General features: G+C 36.6%; 1 pseudogene; it reads right to left on the bottom strand.

Moving 5' to 3' along the window:
- Positions 1-8,511: 8,511 nt before the first annotated feature.
- Positions 8,512-9,524, bottom strand: LOC118569971 (annotated as a pseudogene).
- Positions 9,525-18,092: the final 8,568 nt, after the last annotated feature.

The following is an 18,092-nucleotide window of genomic DNA, read 5'->3' as shown; positions in this document are numbered from 1 at the left end:
CTGTAGTTGGAGTTTTCCTGCTTGGCCCAGTCAGGACAAATCTCTCTTACCCGCCAGTCCCACAGTCACTCAGACCCAACCAAGAAAGCACATAGAAACTTACATTGTTTAGAAACTGTACGGCCGTGGCAGGCTTCTTGTTATCTGCTTCTTCTATCTTAAATTAACCCATTTCTGTTAGTCTATACTTTGCCACATGGCTTGTGGCTTACCAGTGTCTTTACATGTTGCTTTTCCTGGTGGCGGCTGGCAGTGTCTCTCTCCAGCCTTCTACTTCCCAGAATTCTCTTCTCTCTTGTCCTGCCTATACTTCCTGCCTGGCCACTGGCCAATCAGAACTTTATTTACACAGAGCGATATCCACAGCAGACAGCAATTAAGATTCCAAGTTTGTGAGTTCACAAACAAAAAGTTTCAAAGTTTTCTTCTCCATTGTCAATTCTCCTGTGGCCAGAAAGTTCAAGAACAAGCACAGAGTGACTCTTATAAAAATACCTAGAATCTATGAACAAATGTACTACATTCAAATTGAGCAGGTGTATCAGTCAAAAGTTTACAATGTAGAGTCTTTGTTCACAGAGTAATATGCATGACATATGCATGTTCTTCCATACTTGATAAACATCCAGATGAAAAGAAGTAAATCCATTTGCTGCTTATAGATTTGATTGGGTTAAAACATGTGAACATGGTTTAGCTTCTATCCCACCTAGCTCTCTGTGCTTCAGATTAAAAGATTTGGCAGTCATGTGAAGGTCTGCATGTTATACACATAGGGTCAATTCCCAATCATGAAATGAAAGTGGCTTCACTGGAACTAGAAGGATAGGTTATCGTAAACATGCATTCCTGCCACTGGCCTCACTGATGAATCTCTTTGTGTCATTTCAGTTGTTGTGTTCACTGCACTCTGCTGGAAGACTGTGGAAGGCAACCACAGGAACCAAGAGAGCAATAGAGCCTGAGGCTGGCTTTTATCATGCCAAGCTGAATCCATTACTTCTACCATTTATTCTATCTTCTTAAAATTTCACAAGAGCCTTTATCCTTCATACATACTGACCATGTAGAAGTTAATAGTTACTTGGACATTAAACCTTGGGTCTAACCTTGCATCTCGCATTCATACTCCACAGTTGCAGTAGAGCTGCATATAGGAAAAGACAAGACAATAGTTAAGCAGATGAGAACACACTTTCTTAGGATCTCCAGAAATGACCCAGCCACCAAATGTCTCTGTCAGAGGTGATATAGCATAGAGAGAGCATTGATTTGTGTCTTCAATGAACCTATGAACAACCAAATGATTATCCTGCTAAAAGCAGACATCAATAAAAACAGGAGAAAAGATAAATTACAACTATCTGGAAATATACATTTATTTGAAAATTGTAAGTTAGAGCTATACTATTTGGCATGAAGAAACAGTTGGCATCAAGTCTTATGGGATGGAGTGGCCCTGGTACAGCAGAGTAGAGCACACATGTTGGAAAACAGAATAAGTCCATAGGAGAAAATACAGGATACACCATAGATACAACATAAATATAGCTATAAATGTATACTACTGGGAAGGATATAAATTAATAAAAACATGTCATGTATTCTCAGTGGTATTTCATTCAGCTATAAAGATAAATGAAATTATGCTATTTATAAAAAGTGGATATAACTGGAGATCATTTATGTTAAATTAAATGACTAAAACTCAAAGAAATCCCACATGCTTTCTCTTTTGTAGACTCTAAATTTTTACACATTCATAAAATCAGGTAGATATTGGAGAATGAAAATAGAACTTAAGAGACATTCTGGATAAATGAACTGGATTATAACACAGGGAAAAGGACAAGGATATGGAGAATCAATATGCCCAATGCAAGTTGATATAATTGCATGAAAATGTCTCTATTTTTTCTTTTTTATTATTATTATATTTGTGTTTTAATTTTACACATCAGCCATGGGTTCCCCTGTCCTCCCCCCTCCCGCCCCCACCCCCTCTGCCCCCCATCCCCTCTCCTCCATTCCCATCTCCTCCAGGGAAAAGACTCCCCTGGGGATTCATTTAAACCTGATGGATTCAGTACAGGCAGGTCCAGTCCCCTCTTTTCAGGGTGAGCAAAGTGTCCCTGTGTAAGCCCAAGGTTCCAAACAGCCAGCTCATGCACTAAGGATAGGTCCCAGTTCCACAGCCTGGATGCCTCCCAAACAGTTCAAGCTATTCAATTGTCTCACTTATCCATGGATAAGTGATAAAAAATAACTTAGTGCGCCATGTCTACACCCAATCATGGGCATCACGTCCTATGAATTAAGTGCTCCAATCATTCTCAGTCCTGCCTAACAAACTATGCATACAATTAAATTTTTGGCAAATTATAGTAGCAGCTGGATTTTATCCAGGAGTAGCCAAGGCTTAAATTAGGCCAATTGCTGTGTCTATGTAGGTTAAAGAATATGTACATAATTTACAGTTTATCAAATATTACTATGATGAATTCTCATGTTGCATGTGTTGAGCAGATAGATTGATATATGTATGTGTATAAGACAACTGAACTGATGGGGCCAGAAAGGGTAATATAGCTGACATTTGAGTTTTGGCCACCACCAAGTCAGCATAGTTTAGATATGTCCATCATGCTTTTGTGATTTCATGTCTAGTCTTCCTATGTACCCAAAGCTGCAGATGCATTGTTATGACAGATCCAATTTATTCCTCTAAGCCAAAGCTTATGTCTAGAGCTTTAGAGAACCAGGTCTCCCCATGAATAGGAACACCATGTTGTTAGTTGTAACCCTGGTTTATATCAGCTTGCTTTTCAGAATTCCCACTCTTCTTTGACAAATGGAACAGGGACATTGCACTTTTTCCCTTTGTGTTTCAATGGCTGAAGTTCTGATATGGAACTACCCATGATATGGCTATATATTTTCATCTTACCTGTGGTCAGACTGTAAGCCTCCACAGCAACTTAGCTCCTGTTTCTCATCCATGGAGTTATGTGGTTCTCCAGGTCTTCGGAATTTGGAAATAAAGTTCTGTTTTCCCTTTCTCTTCTTACAGAGACTTTCCTTTTTTTCCTTTGTTTATGGTCCAATATTTAGAAAGGGGGCATCTCTTTATTTCCAACCCCTTTAGTCTAGCAGTATAACTACAATCTTAAAAATTATAAGAGCCAGAAGACAAGGACATCTGCTGATAGACTATGTCTTGTATGTGTGACAGGGAAGTTTTATTCATGAAATCTCAACATGGCTACCTAAACAAGACCAGAACAATGACAACACCAATTGCCTTGTGAGTATATAGGGGAGAAATCTTGTAAGGGCCCATCCATAGATGAAGAACAACAGATAATTAAGGCTGTGGAGAGGGAAACACAATCAGTCTTTCCCAAGGATATGCTTCTAAGTGTTTAACCAATGCCAAATGGTCAGCTCTACAAAGTTATAGGATCACATATGAACTTAGTGGCTTGTATTTATGTATGTCTATATCTATATGCACACCATAATCATAATAAATTAGAAAAAGGAAAAAAAGCAAAAATTCATGAAAGTAGTTAGAGTTTGAAGGTAAAGGAATACAAATAATGGAAGGGTACAGGTTATGATAATTGGGGCTTGAAGGTGATCAAGGAATATTATATATACATGTGAGATGTCACAATGAAACACACTATACTGTTCAATTAATAATTGCTAATAAGCCAGTCTTTAATTCCAGCATTTGGGAAGCAGAATCAGGTGGATTCTCTGTGAATTTAAGGCTGGCCTGCTCTACACAGTGAGTTCCAGAACAGATAGGTCTTTGTAGAGAGATCTTGTCTGAAAAAGCCAATAAATACATATAACAAAAATGGTAAATAATGGATGCTAATGAAATAATAGAATAAAGAAGTAGAAACCAAATATTTCATTAATATTAGCATCCATTTTCTTCATATGTAATATACTAATTTGAAATTGATTTGTATGTTGTACTACTTTATTATTGTACCTTCAAACTAGGTAAGTTCTACTAGTTCTTTTAATTTATGTATACATTGATATATAACAATACTCTAAAATCTTTTGATGAATGAAATAAAATCTCAGTAATAAATAGTTCAAATTCAACTAGACAAGAAAATAAAGTAAGAATATAAATAAACAAAAATAATTAGCATATGGTGTTATGATACCTGGTAAAGTTTTATTATCATTTAAATTCAACTCGATGATATAACCAGACCCTTGGAAACCCCATCCATCACTGCTCCAAATGCCTAAGAGCAGGGAAGAATCCTTTCCCCCATTAAAACCTCCAAGTTGATCCAGCAATCTACAAGACTCATGCCCTACTCCAAACCTAACCAGCTCCCTGCAACTCCAGTGGTTTCCTGAGACACAGAATCTGCCAGGTCTCATTGGACCAATAAAGGCTTCCTCAAACACAGAATCTGCCAGCTCTTATTGGACCAACAGAGATATCCCGAGACACAGAATCAGACAGCTTGGATTGGACCCAGAGCAACTCCCTGAGACACAGAATCCACCAGCTCCAATTAGACCAAGAGCTAAGATTGGACCCAGTATGGCCCCTGAGACACAGACACAGCAAGCACAGATTGAACAAAGAGCAGCTCATTTAGACACAGGCTCCTCTTGTACCTATTGTAGATGCCAGTGCAAACAAAAAATACAACATAAAGAGCAACATGGCATCACCAGAACCTAGCAGTTCTACAACAGCAAGACCTAAATATCACAAAGTAGAAGAAACAGAATAAAGCAACCTTTAAAATAACCTTATGAAGATGATAGAAGACTTTAAAGAGGAAATGAAAAATCCCCTTAAAGAAATTGAGGAAAAGGCAAACAAAAATTTGGAAGAAATCAGTGAATCCCTTAAAGAAAGCAAAGAAAACCACGAAAATGCAGTTAAATATGTAAAGAAAACAGTTCAAGACATGAATACCGAAATAGAAATAATGAAGTAGACAAAAACTGAAGTAATGCTGAAATAGAAAAACTGAGGAAACAAACAGGAACTACAGACACAAGCATAACCAACGGAATACAAGAGAAGGAAGAGAGAATCTCTGGTGTAGAGGATACAAAGGAAGAAATAGATTTGTCAGTCAAAGAAAACACCAAAGCCAAAAATGTCATAACACAAAATGTCCAGGAAATCTAGGAACCCAAGAAAAGGCCAAACCTAATAATAATAGGGATATAAGAAGAAGCAGGAGCAGGGGAAGGGACAGGGGCAGGAACAGGATCAGGAGCAAGAGCAGAAGCAGAAAGAGGAAGGAAGGAGGAGGAGGAGGAGGAGGAGGAGGAGGAGGAGGAGGAGGAGGAGGAGGAGAAGAAGGAGGAGAAGAAGAAGAAGAAGAAGAAGAAGAAGAAGAAGAAGAAGAAGAAGAAGAAGAAGGTGGTGGTAATGAATAAAAAAATGTTAATAGAAAAAAAGAAATTAAGAAAGCACCCAACCTATAAACAAACAAACAAATAAATAAATAAATAAATAAATTTAACTAGGTAATTGAATTAAGTTGAACTAATTTAAGAAGCAAAAGCTATTCATACAACTTGAAAAAATAAACAGGACCCAGGAGGTGGTGGCACATGCCTTTAAACCCAGAACTCAGAAGGCAGAGGCAGATGGATCTCTGAGTTTGAGGCCAGCTCTGGTTTATAGCAAGATCCGGGATTATGCTCCAAAACTACACAAAGAAACCCTGTCTTGAAAAAACAAACAAACAAACAAACATGCAAACAAAAAACCACCAAAACACAGTAAGGAAGAAGGTGTCATCCATGTTCAGCTTGTGTTCAGGCAATCATGATGAGATTTTATGGGAGTTGCATCTGACAATTCTGGGAGACACAATCTCTCAGTGAACTCCCTGATCCACTGTTTCTGACTATCATTCTGCCCTTTCTCCCACAGTGTTCTCTTAGAAATTCTGGAGAGCTTTGTAGATGTATCCATTGGGTCTGGGCTCCTAACTGCAATCTGATATTAAGTAACAGGGAGCCAATTTCAGATGTCTCTGGCAATACCTGAAGCTCTTCCAAAGCTTTCTCCTTGGCCCTTTACTACAGGAGAGAAACTATCAAAATATTCTGGAAGTAAAATCTTCGCTCCTGTGGTCTAGAACTCTGGTACTCTTGTTGACATTGGGTAGTTCTGTGGTTTTCTGATATTCTCCAGATTTATTTCCATGTATGCACTATAAAACATTCATGTGAGCCGGGCTCTGGTGGTGCACACCTTTAATCCCAGCACTCAGGAGGCAGGGGCAGGCGGATCTCTGTGAGTTCAAGGCCAGCCTGGTCTACAAAGCGAGTTCCAAGAAAGGCACAAAGCTACACTGAGAAACCATGTCTAGAAAAACAAAACAAAACAAAACAAAAAAACCCAAAAAACAAAAAATGTTCATGTGGAATTTCTGTCTATGTAACAAATACAGAATAAGTTAAATTAAATATTCATTTAAATGAAAATGCTGTTTGAGTAATATACTTGCTTAGCTATCAGCTTCTTGGGTTTAAAAATATGCTAAAGTTACTACTTACTTTCAGTAGATTTTTCAATTAACTTTTCAAAATTATACTTAAATGTGTTACATTGATGAGTTATAAACATACTGAAATTCTAAGACGTTTAGCTTATTGAGTATCTTCTCTTGGTTCTAAAAACTAGACTTTTACTTTCTGCTGGATGAAGATAGTAAAGGACAAAGAAGGTCAGAGCGCTTTATAAAAATTACTTGTTTCCTGATTTATTAAAACCTAGTGAGTCAAATAAATCTCATTCAAAGTAGACTGAACACATTTGTCTTACAAATAATCTCAAATTTTATTCTTGGTTTTGTTGCTAAGAATTTGACATTATTTGTGATTTTTCCATACAAATAAGAATAAATTTTTGTTCATTTTCTTTTTAGAGTTAGATTTATTATTGTATAATGGAAAAACGTAATGGAACTTTGCCAATCAACATACATACATTAAATGACAGTTAACTTAAATCTTTGGATATGACTCCAGAGGTTTTTGCAAGTGGAAATAGACATCCTAGGGGATTTTACATAAAAACAGATGATATGTTGTTGCCACACCAACCACTATTCCAAGCATGGATGATGTAGGATCTCTTAGCAAGCAGAATAAAATCACATAGACTACATAGTGTTCTACAGTATAGATATTTAGAGTCTAGAAATTGATTTGTGTATCAGTGTGCATCAGGTGGCTACTTGACATTGACTAAAATGAAACATTACCAGAAAAGAAACAAAATGTACACTTCTCATAGAGTTAAGGTGTCTACAATGAGAATGAAGTAGAATGTGTCTTAGTTTCTAGAGTGAGGAATTATGGGCCAGGAAGGGTTAAGAGTTACCACAATGTACATCAGTTCAGAAGAGACGCAGGGTAATGTAAGATTTAGAAACAAAGGTGTCTAGAAAACACCACTTGGGAAGATTAAAGTAAACTTGTCACTTCAAATTGACATTTTATGACCAAAATAGAATATCTTATATTTAATTAAATTAATAATAAAGGTGGTAATGTCTGAGAAAGAATTATTCAATTTTAATAATACAATTACTGATCATGAAGTTCAGATGACAAAATTGTTAGTGTTGATTGCAATACAGTTTATTTTCCATATTCACCCTTATTGGAACTATAGAACTACCTTCAGTAAGTTCAACTGTTTCACATAAAACTAGAGTGAATTTTCATAAGCCCAAGCATTGTGGATTGACCATCCAGAAGATGAAAGAAGCACAAGGAATATGAAAGTACTGATATGTTGCATTAATCCTAAATGGTCTTAGAATAAAAACCTGGAGCCAGATATTGGGGTAAGTGCTGAAAGATCAGAGAAACAAAAGAACAAGCCATAGTCAGTTCTCAACTTACCAACTCAACCAACCCTCTGACTGAATGCCTCCAAGTCCTCAGCTGAAAGGGCCTCTAGTTTCTGTCTCCTCATGCCGAATATGCCTTTCTCTGCTCAGCCATTTCATTTTCTATCTCAGTCTTCCTAGTGCTGGGATTAATAGAGTGTGTGCTTCCCAAATACTGGGGTTAAAGTGTGTGCCACCACTGCCTGGCTCTCTTTCTGTCTAGACTGCATTGATCTCATGTAGCCCAGTGTGGCTTTGAACTCACAGAGATCCAGATGGATCCCTGCTTGCTGACTGCTGACTGCTAGGATTAAAAGTGTGTGCCACCACCACCTGGCCTGTCTGTTTAATCTAGTGGCTGGCTCTGTTCTCTGCTCTCCAGGCAAATATTATTTATTAATGAGTAAAATGAAATTTCACCACACTGACACCTGAGAAATTTCTTGAAACATCAGATCTACCTCTCCCCTCCTCCATTTCCCTTTTGTTACAGATGGTAGCAGTATCTCCACCCCCTATAATGATGATACAGCCCTTGGAGATGGCCTTTACAACTGCATCTGTGAGGGCTTCAGTTCCCTTAGCAAAGGCATCCCATTCAAACACCCATAGGTCCATTCCAAATAATAAACTCTGCCTGGGTCACAATTTGAGCATTGTTTTTAATACTCTCAGGACCACAGTCCAAACCCATTCAGCCAGATGATATGCTAGATTCTAGAGTGACTTGTCCAACTTTGACAAGCTCATCAATCTTGTCAGCAGTTACAAAGTCAACAGGAAAGGTTATCTTTACACCATTCTTTTCTGCTTTGGCCATGTTATCTTTGACAATTTTAGATCTCTTCTTCATACAAGGAAGCACTGATCTCCATGTTCTTGAGTTCCTTCAGAAAGGTAAGCAATTCCACCTCCAATAATCATGATGTTGATTTTGTCTAATATGTTTTTCATGGGTTGGATCATATCTTTCATTTGGACTCAACCAAGGAAAGCCAGAAAGGATTTCTCTGGGTGTTCTAAGACCTTGGCAAAGCAATCTAGTTCTTTCTTCATGAGAAACCCAGATGCCTTCTGGGGCAAATTTACTCCTACCATGGACCTGTAGGCCCTGTGTGCCATGCCAAAAGTGTCATTGACATAGATATCACCAAGTTTCGACAGTGATGCTCTCAAGGCTTCTACTGTAGCTGGCTCAGTGATAGTCTTTTTTCCAGAAGGATCCTGACCCTTGCCTTCTTCCTCTATGTGGAAGCATGGGTTCTCCAAAAGAATGACAGACCCAATATCTGGGCTGGCACAAGTTTTCTCTACTTCAAAGACCACACATCCTTTAGGAACAAAACATTCTTGCCCAGCATGGGTCTGAGCTCAGAAGCAACAGCCACTATGAAATATTTGTCTGGCAGAGGGAAACCATCTGACAGCCAAGGCAACTCATGAGAACTACAGATTTGGATCCCTTTTCCAGACAATGTTTGATGCTTAGGATGGCAGCCTTGATTCTCTGGTTGTTGGTGATTTGGTTGTTCTTCATGGGAATGGTAAAGTGATGACTCTTTCCCCCTTAATGTCTACATTCTCCAGAGTCAACTTACTAGAAAGAGACATTTTGATGGTATGTAGAACAACCGCTTTACTACTACTAGAAGGCTGGCTCAGTGGAGATTTTTAACTCTTGAGTCTTGGCACAATCTCGCAGAGTTCTAAGTCTCCTGCCCAACTGTCAGTGATAGACTTTGAAAGGAAATCCAGCTCTGTGATTGGTCTTGATGCTGTCTATTTTGAGTTTGAAAGTTAGGGTAGGTACAGACTCAAACTGTCATCCTAGAATACTAAACAGTGAAACTGAGAGCTGAACAGTAGGATGGGAAACTAAAAAGCTTTCAAATTAAAGAGTTCCAGAGGACTAGATTTTTTTGCCTCCTCATTCTTTTTTCTGCATCCTCTTTCAAATCTATTTTATTCTTAATAAAATAAAAAGCATAGCCAACCATGAGATTACCAAAAAATTACATAACTCTTCCCCGCATCCAATTTCCATTTATATTACTGAATAAAATCATCAGCAATGCAAATGATAAAAATTTGAAAGCAATTTTCTTTAATTCAAGAACTGTCTTTCCTTTTTGTTGTGATTATGAATGAGAGTGTTCCCTTTTCCATTGATCTCTTTCTCAGTATGTTTGCTATGGTTGTATGGAAAAGATACTAATATTTATGAGGTAACTTTGTAGTCTATTTTTTAAATATTGATAGTTTCTAGTTCTTTTCTGCTGGAATTTATGGCATCAAATGTATAATATAATATCATCAAAAGTAATAATTTGAGCTCTTTTTCTATCTGTATCCTTTTAATTTCTTTCATTTGTCTTTTTGTTCTAGCTACCTCTTCAAGCACTATCTTGCAAAAGTGTGAGGATAGTAGACAAGTGGACAAATAAAAAGTATCCTTATTCCTGAAGTAACCAAATAACAGAGTTTTTCTCCACTTAGGGTACTGTTGGTTGTTGGTTTGTCATATAAAATCTTTATTATGTTGAGGTGTGTTCCCTCCAATCCAAGTATGTCTAGGACTTTTATCATGAAGCCATGTTGTGTATGCAGGTGGAATTTTCTGCTGCTCCAGTCAGTTCCCACATAACCACAGAGAGATATTATTAATTAAAAATGCTCAAAAGATAGCTTAGACTCATTTTTTAGCTAGCTCTTACAACTTAAATTAACCTATTTTGATTAATCTATGTGCTGCCTTAGGTTTGTTTAGCTCATGTACATACTTCCCATCCTGCCTGCTGTATGTCTCATGGTATCTCCTCATGACTCCTCAGACTCTGCACTTCTCCCCTGCATTCTCTCTTCCCCAAAAATACTGTCTAGCCATTGGCCAGTCAGTTTTTTTTATTAACAATGAGAGCAACAAATTTCACAGTCTGCAGAAGGATTATTTCATGACACTTCACCATTTGATCAAGTTGTAGACAAATAGGGGATTTAAGTCTTCATCAGAGTGAACTAAACATACATTCAGTATGAAGTTTCCTATGTCTTAATTATAAGGTCATTCATAAAAAAGAGTCTGTTCTAAAGGAATTTTATTTGTTTGTTTGTTTATTTATTTATTTATTTATTTATTTATTTATTGAGAGCAAGCAAGTGGGCAGCACATAGGAGGGACTTGGTTGGGGATGAGGGAAGGAAGAATAGTTATAGCTCAATGGGATATACCATATTTCCAAGGAGATCATAGAAACCTTTTCCCAAATTGAGGATAGACATTGCCAAACAGACAGAAAAAAATACATAGAACTCCAAATAGATGAGACTAAAAAGAGTCATTCACAAAATATTGTATTTAAAACACCAAATAAATAGAACAAAGTGAGGATTCTGAGAGCTACAAAATAAATCTACAGGTCAATATAAAAGAAAGCTCATGAGTTTAACAGTTGATTTCTCAGTGGAAACAGTAAAAACCAGAAAAGCCAGGAGCAATGTTTTTTACATTCTAAAAGACCATGAATGCCAACCTAGACTATTGTTCCTGTGAAACTATCTGAATAGCTAAAGGAGAATAAAATATTCTCCTTCTTGTATGCCTAGAAGTTCAAGCTTTGATGTTTCCATGCACACCACACTTTTGCATGTTGCTTTCCTATATGTGCCTATTTAATGTTTTAAATTCTTTACTTTAATGGCCCAATTTTTTGGACTTTTCTTTAAGTCTTGATATTCTATCATCTACTCCATCTATCTATTTGACTTTCCCCGAGCTTTGTTGACTTTTTCAATTCTGCCTTTCTTTCAACTGGATTTCCCTTTAATATGTCTTTCTCTTCCTAAATATAGTTTCCAAATTCTGAATTGTCTTCATCATTTATATATAATGTACACACACACACACACACACACACACACACACACACACACACACAACATCACTCAGGCACTATTATCTTCATGTTATTTGAGATATTTGTTCATGTTTTTGCCATCGAATAATGCTTTTGTACAGTGGTTTAATAAAATGCTGATTGGCCAGTAGCCAGGCAAGAAGTACAGGCAGGATAAGCAGACAAGGAGAATTCTGGGAAGAGGAAGGCTGAGTGAGGAGACACCAGCTCACCATCCAGGGAGAAGCATGTAATGGCACAAAGGTAAAGCTATGGAAAATGTGGCAACTTATAGATTAACAAAAATAAGCTGAGTTTAAGTGTAAGTGCTAGTCAGTGGTAGGCCGGAGCTAATGGCTGAGCAGTTTAATTAATAGAAGACTCTGTGTGTTTACTTCTGGACATGAGTGGGAAATACTTGTCCCAACTGCCCTTTGGGCAGGAACAGGAAAAACCTTCAGGCTACAATGTCTACCTTAAATCTTCAAATTCCTGATAAAATTTTATGATGTTTTAGAGATTTTGTATCCAGAGAGGTTCATTCTCGTAAAATATTTCTATAAAGTTGTGGATTTGGTGGGATGGGATCACATTGTTGGGGCTATACATATTGTGTTTTAGCAATTTGACCAAGAAATATGGATTTCTTTCATTGGTTATATGTCTGATGTTAGATTCTAGGTTGCATCAGAGTTATCCCATGCAAAGGATGTCTTAAGGTTGGGATTATTCGGGCGTTCTAGGGTCCATTGAATTCACAAGTCTGTGGGGCATAGGAGATATATGATCTGAGCTAAACCTGAAGTTTGGATATGCCAGGGTAGGATCAGGAATATTTATCAAACTTGGCTCTACTGTTGCTTATTAATTGAAGTGTATACTGATTAGTGCAAATTCTTGTGAAATCTAAGAACCTTATGCAAATAAAAATTAAGTAAATGGTATCATAAATATTGTAATACCATACTGGAATAAACAAACTCCAAATCAGAAATCCAAACAAATTCTAGGAGAGGATTAATATGCAAATAGTAAGATTTATTTAAAATTTTTCAAACAATCAAGGTCAATGCAGTCACCTGGACATGCAAATTTTGTTCATTACCATTAATTTTTAATGTGCTTGAAAAACCCAGCAACTAAAATGCAAATTGAAATTTAGAATTTGAACCAGTAATTCCAGTGCATCTGAAGAAGAGCAAATGGTGGGAAAAAAATCAAAGAAAGATAATGTGGACTTGTTTTCAGATACAGTTGTCTAGATTGATCTAGGAAAGATGACTGACAGTTACAATGGAAGTATATGCTGTTCATTTACTCTATTGTGCTCTGGGAACTTGATTCTTATTTTCAGGATGGAGTTTCAATGACCTTAGTCATACAGACAAACAGTATAACCTTGGTCTTGACTCAACTCCATAAATGTGTCACAGATTTCAGAGGTCAAGGTTTAAAGGTATTGATTATGTTACTTTAAAATCTTTGGATGTAAAATAATTCTACTAAATGGAATGATACAGTAGAAAGGAATGTTTACTATTTGGAATCATTTCAATGTATCTGTACCTCTAATTTTCTAGTGGAATGTGACAAGCCTAAGTAGAGGAGGTGCTCATTCTTCACATGGCCCTGTTCATTTGTACTGGAAATTTACTGAATTTTGCCTTCACAGTTGCATGTAGCTCTGCACTCATCTTTAACCTTTGGATAGTCACAGGTTAGTAAATGCTTCAATTCTGCACAGAAAGAACTAGTATCTTCATATTCACAACTATTTGCTGAAAAAAAAAAGAACAAAGATATTCATTATTTTGTTATTATTTTTTTTCTATTAACAGAAACAAAATAAGCCATATGAATTGGGAGAAGGGGATTGAGCAAATGAATGAATGTCTTTTAAATTAGAGCTTTTTGAGATGTCTTTGAGATGAATTAATGTATTTCTTCACTTACAAAAGGCTTGAGAAAATTAACTTCAGTTGTTCATTGAGGAACAAAACTATCTAGAGACTAGAAAGATGGCTCAGTGATTAATAGTCCTTGCTCTCCTTGCAGAGAAACTGGTTTTCATTTTCAGAATCCATATCATGGCTTAAGACCCACTGTAACTTCAGTTCCATAGGACCCAATACTCTCTCCTGTCCTCCATGGTTGCTGGGTTCTAATGTATATGCATAAATACATATGTGAACTCCAACATTTATAAAAATAAAATAAAGATAAATATTAACTTATACAAATACACAATAAAGAATTCTATAATTAACTGGAGAAGGCTCAAAAATCCCAGTGAATTGCCACCAGAATTTTCTATATTAACTTTGATGTTATTTTTAATTTTTATAAATTTTTATTGCTTTTACAGTCCCTTTATGAAGCCTGGGCTAACCTGGAATTTGATCAATATTCCAACCTGGGTTTGAACTCCTGTTTCCCCTTCCTCTGACCCCAGAATGTTAGGATTACATTTATTCTTTGTATTTTTATTTATAGTAATACTAAAAATGAGATACTATGACATTCATTTCACTTCCTTCCTGTGATGAAATCTCTCACACCTTTATTATCAAAGGAGAGAACCAATTCACACAAGTTATCCTCTAACCTCAATACATAATCACACACAGAAGCCATGGCACACATGCATGTGCCTGTACACATACAGAGTGACACAAATACTCATTCACAAATAAATAAAAATGTAACACAAAATTCAAACAATGCTGTGTGGAAGCTTAAGAATTTATTGTATTAAGATCCTTGGTGGGCAAAGAATTATTGTATATTTCTTCCTTCTCTGGGCTGACCTGTGTACTATTATCTTAACCATTTAGATTTGTATTGCTTTCTTTTCTTAAAATAATGACCTTAAGATCCTACTGTTATTGAGGATAAATAATTTTCTTGAAATTTATGGAATCATAGCCACAGAAATATTTCTGTAGACTTAAATAACAATAATACCAATATAGTTACAAGTATGCACTGATTATAGATGTTTCCTTAGACAACATGAAGTATCATGCTTTTCAATATCAAAAGTACATATATCCTAAACAAAGGAAAATTTTGTAATTCCCAAAATTATGTTAAATACATTTTTGTCTCTTGAAAATAAGGCCATGCTATTAAATCTTAAAACAGATTTGATATTGTTATATTAGTATTTTAATAAAACTTACTACAGAGTCCATCTTCACAGTGATCAGGACAAAGGGCACACGGTTGCCCTATTGTATAAGGTATGTCTTGCTTTCTTAAATAATTATGACTGAAATTGAAATAGAAAACATCAAATACTTTTAATTTTTTCACTGTACACTGAAATGCTTGCATATATCACCTCTCTATATATTTCCATATATATATATATGGATTCCTATTAAAATCTTTAGCTATGCCATACAAAAACCTAATATTTCCTAAGACTACTCAGATTAGATATGAATGAAATAATAGAAAAATTAGTCCATTAACTCTTTCCCTCAACTGTCATCTCATAACCTAAGCAACTGAAATAGAGTAAATAAGAATCTAAAGGTTTAGAAATGTTTTAATGTTAAAACTCTCTCTTCTTTCTCTGATAAACCTGGAAAATACGTAAGACTGGAATGCTTAAAAATAAAGGATATTTAAAAGAATAAAAATAAAAGATATTTCCTATAGAGAAAGTTAGATACAAGAAAATGCTGATTCCTATAGTATGGATGAGGTACCAATGATGTACTGAGTTTGAGGTATTTAGTGTAGAATTGTGAAAGTCCTAATGCTTAGGAATGTTTGGGTTTTTCTGAAGGTAGCATGTGGGTTTGAAACATCTATGCTTATCAAAATGAGAATATTAATGAGAAAAAAATCTTTATACAAACTATCTGAAGTGTTCAGTACTCTGAAAGTGCCAAGCCTATGCCTCAGTTGGAGCATCACTTCCCTGATCATCACAGGAAATTAGAAAAGTCAGATTCTCCATTGCATAGAGGTGTGTGTGCAATGCCCAAGGGCTTGCAGCAGAACCTCTCTTCTATACGCAGAACACAGCTCTAGGTGTATTAGCAATGATAGGAATGAAAAAGTCTGCAGTCCCAGTTTCAGGCCTGTTGGGTAGGCAGACCTCCTGCAGACAGGTCAGACTACCATCATCCCCCATCAGACCCTGTAACCCAAGCCCCACATCCCCCAAATCCCACCCACCCTACCAGACTGCAATTGTTCCCTGAGACAGAGACTGCTAACCCCTGATTGGACTAAGAGATGAGTCTTTGTCTAAGTGGGGCCCAGGGGCACAACTACGTGCCCCTATACCACCCCATTGAAGTCCCAATTTCAGGCCAGTTGGCAGGCAGACCTCCTTCAGACAAGTCAGACTACCACCATTCCCCACCATTCTTTGTAACGAACAAGCCCCAATCCTCCCAACCCACCCACTGCCAAGATTACAACTACTCCCTGAGACAGAGCCCACAAGAGCCAATTGGACTAAGAGCTTCTCCCTGAGACAAAAAGTCCATAAGCATCAACTAAGATTAAGAGCTCCCACTGGACCAAGAGTATTAATCAGACCAAGAAAGCCTGCTTCAGACACAGACTCCACTTGCACCAAGTGGAGAAAGAGATGGGTAGATGCCAGTGCAAAAATATAGTCAACAAGGAAAAAAAAAACCTACCATGGCCCATCAGAACCTATATCTCCAACACAGGAGAAACAGAAGAAATCGACCTTAAAAATGACCTTAAGAAGATGATAGAGATCTTTAAAGAGGAAATGAATAATCCCCTTAAAGAATTAGAGGAAAAGTCAAACAAACAAACAAATAAAAAATGGGAAGCAATCAGTAAATCCCTTGAAAATCAAGAGAAAGCAATGAAACAAATGGGGGAAACAGTTCAAGATTTGAAATCTGAAATCGAGACAATAAAGACACAAACTGAGGTAATGCTGGATGAAGAAAATCTGAGTAAATGAACAGGAACTACAGATGCAATCATAACCAACATAATGCAAGAGATGGAATAGTGAATCTCTGATGTTAAAGATATTGTAGAAGAAATGGATTCATCAGTTGAAGAAAACACTAAAGACAACAAAGTCATGACCCAAAATGTCCAGGAAATTTGGGAAACAATGAAAAGACCAAACCTAAGAATAATAGGGATAGAAGAAAAAGAAGAATACCAACTCAAAGGCACAGAAAATATATTCAACAAAAGCATAGAAGAAAACTTTCCAACCTAAAGAAGGAAATGCCTATAAGATACAAGAAGATCACAGAACACCAAATAGACTGAATCAAAAAAAAAAAAAACAACACCTCACCTCGCCACATAATAATCAAACCACTAAATATAGAGAGTAAAGAAAAAATATTAAGAGCTACAAAGAAAAAAGGGCAAGTTACATATAAAGGCAGACCCATAAGAATAACACCTGACTTCTCAATGGAGACTCTAAAACCAGAAGGTCCTGGACAGATGTTATGCAGACACTAAGAGACCATGGATGCTAACCCAGACTATTATACCCAGCATAACTCTGAGTCAACATAGATGGAGTAAACCAAATATCCCATGATAAAACCAGACTTAAACAATACCTCTCCACAAGCCCAGCCCTACATAAAGAACTTGAAGGAAAAATCCAACCTAAGGAATTTAGATACACCCATGAAAACACAGGCAATAGATAGTCCCACACCAACAAATATCAAAGAAGGGAAATATACAACACTACCACCAAAAATAACAGGAATTAACAATAACTGGTCATGAATATCCATTAATATCAATGGTCTCAATTCACCTATAAAAAGACACAGGCTAACAGAATGGATACAAAAATAAGATCAATCCATTTGATGCATACAAAAAACATACCTCAACTTCAAAATCAGACAGTACCTCAGAATAAAAGTCTGGGAAAAGACTTTCCAACCAAATGGATTTAAGAAGCAAGCTGGTGTAGTCATCCTAATATCTAATAATATAGACCTCAAACTAAAATCAATCAAAAGAGATCGGGAAAGACATTACATATTTATCACAGGGAAAATTCAACAAGATGAAGTTTCAATTCTGAATATTTATGCCCCCAATACAAGGGCACCTAGATTCATAAACCATTACTAATTACTAAAGCTTAAATCATACATCAAACCTCATACACTACTAGTGGGAGACTTCAAAACCCCACGCTCACTAATGGACAGGTCTGCCAGACAGAAACTTAACAGAGAAATAAGGGAACTAACAGACATTAGGACACAAATGGACTTAATATCTACAGAAAATT

The sequence above is a fragment of the Onychomys torridus genome, chromosome 18, assembly GCF_903995425.1.
Source record: "Onychomys torridus chromosome 18, mOncTor1.1, whole genome shotgun sequence".
NCBI lineage: Eukaryota > Metazoa > Chordata > Mammalia > Rodentia > Cricetidae > Onychomys > Onychomys torridus.
The sequence above is the reverse complement of the archived record's forward strand: the minus strand, read 5'-3'. Positions and strand labels throughout refer to the sequence as shown.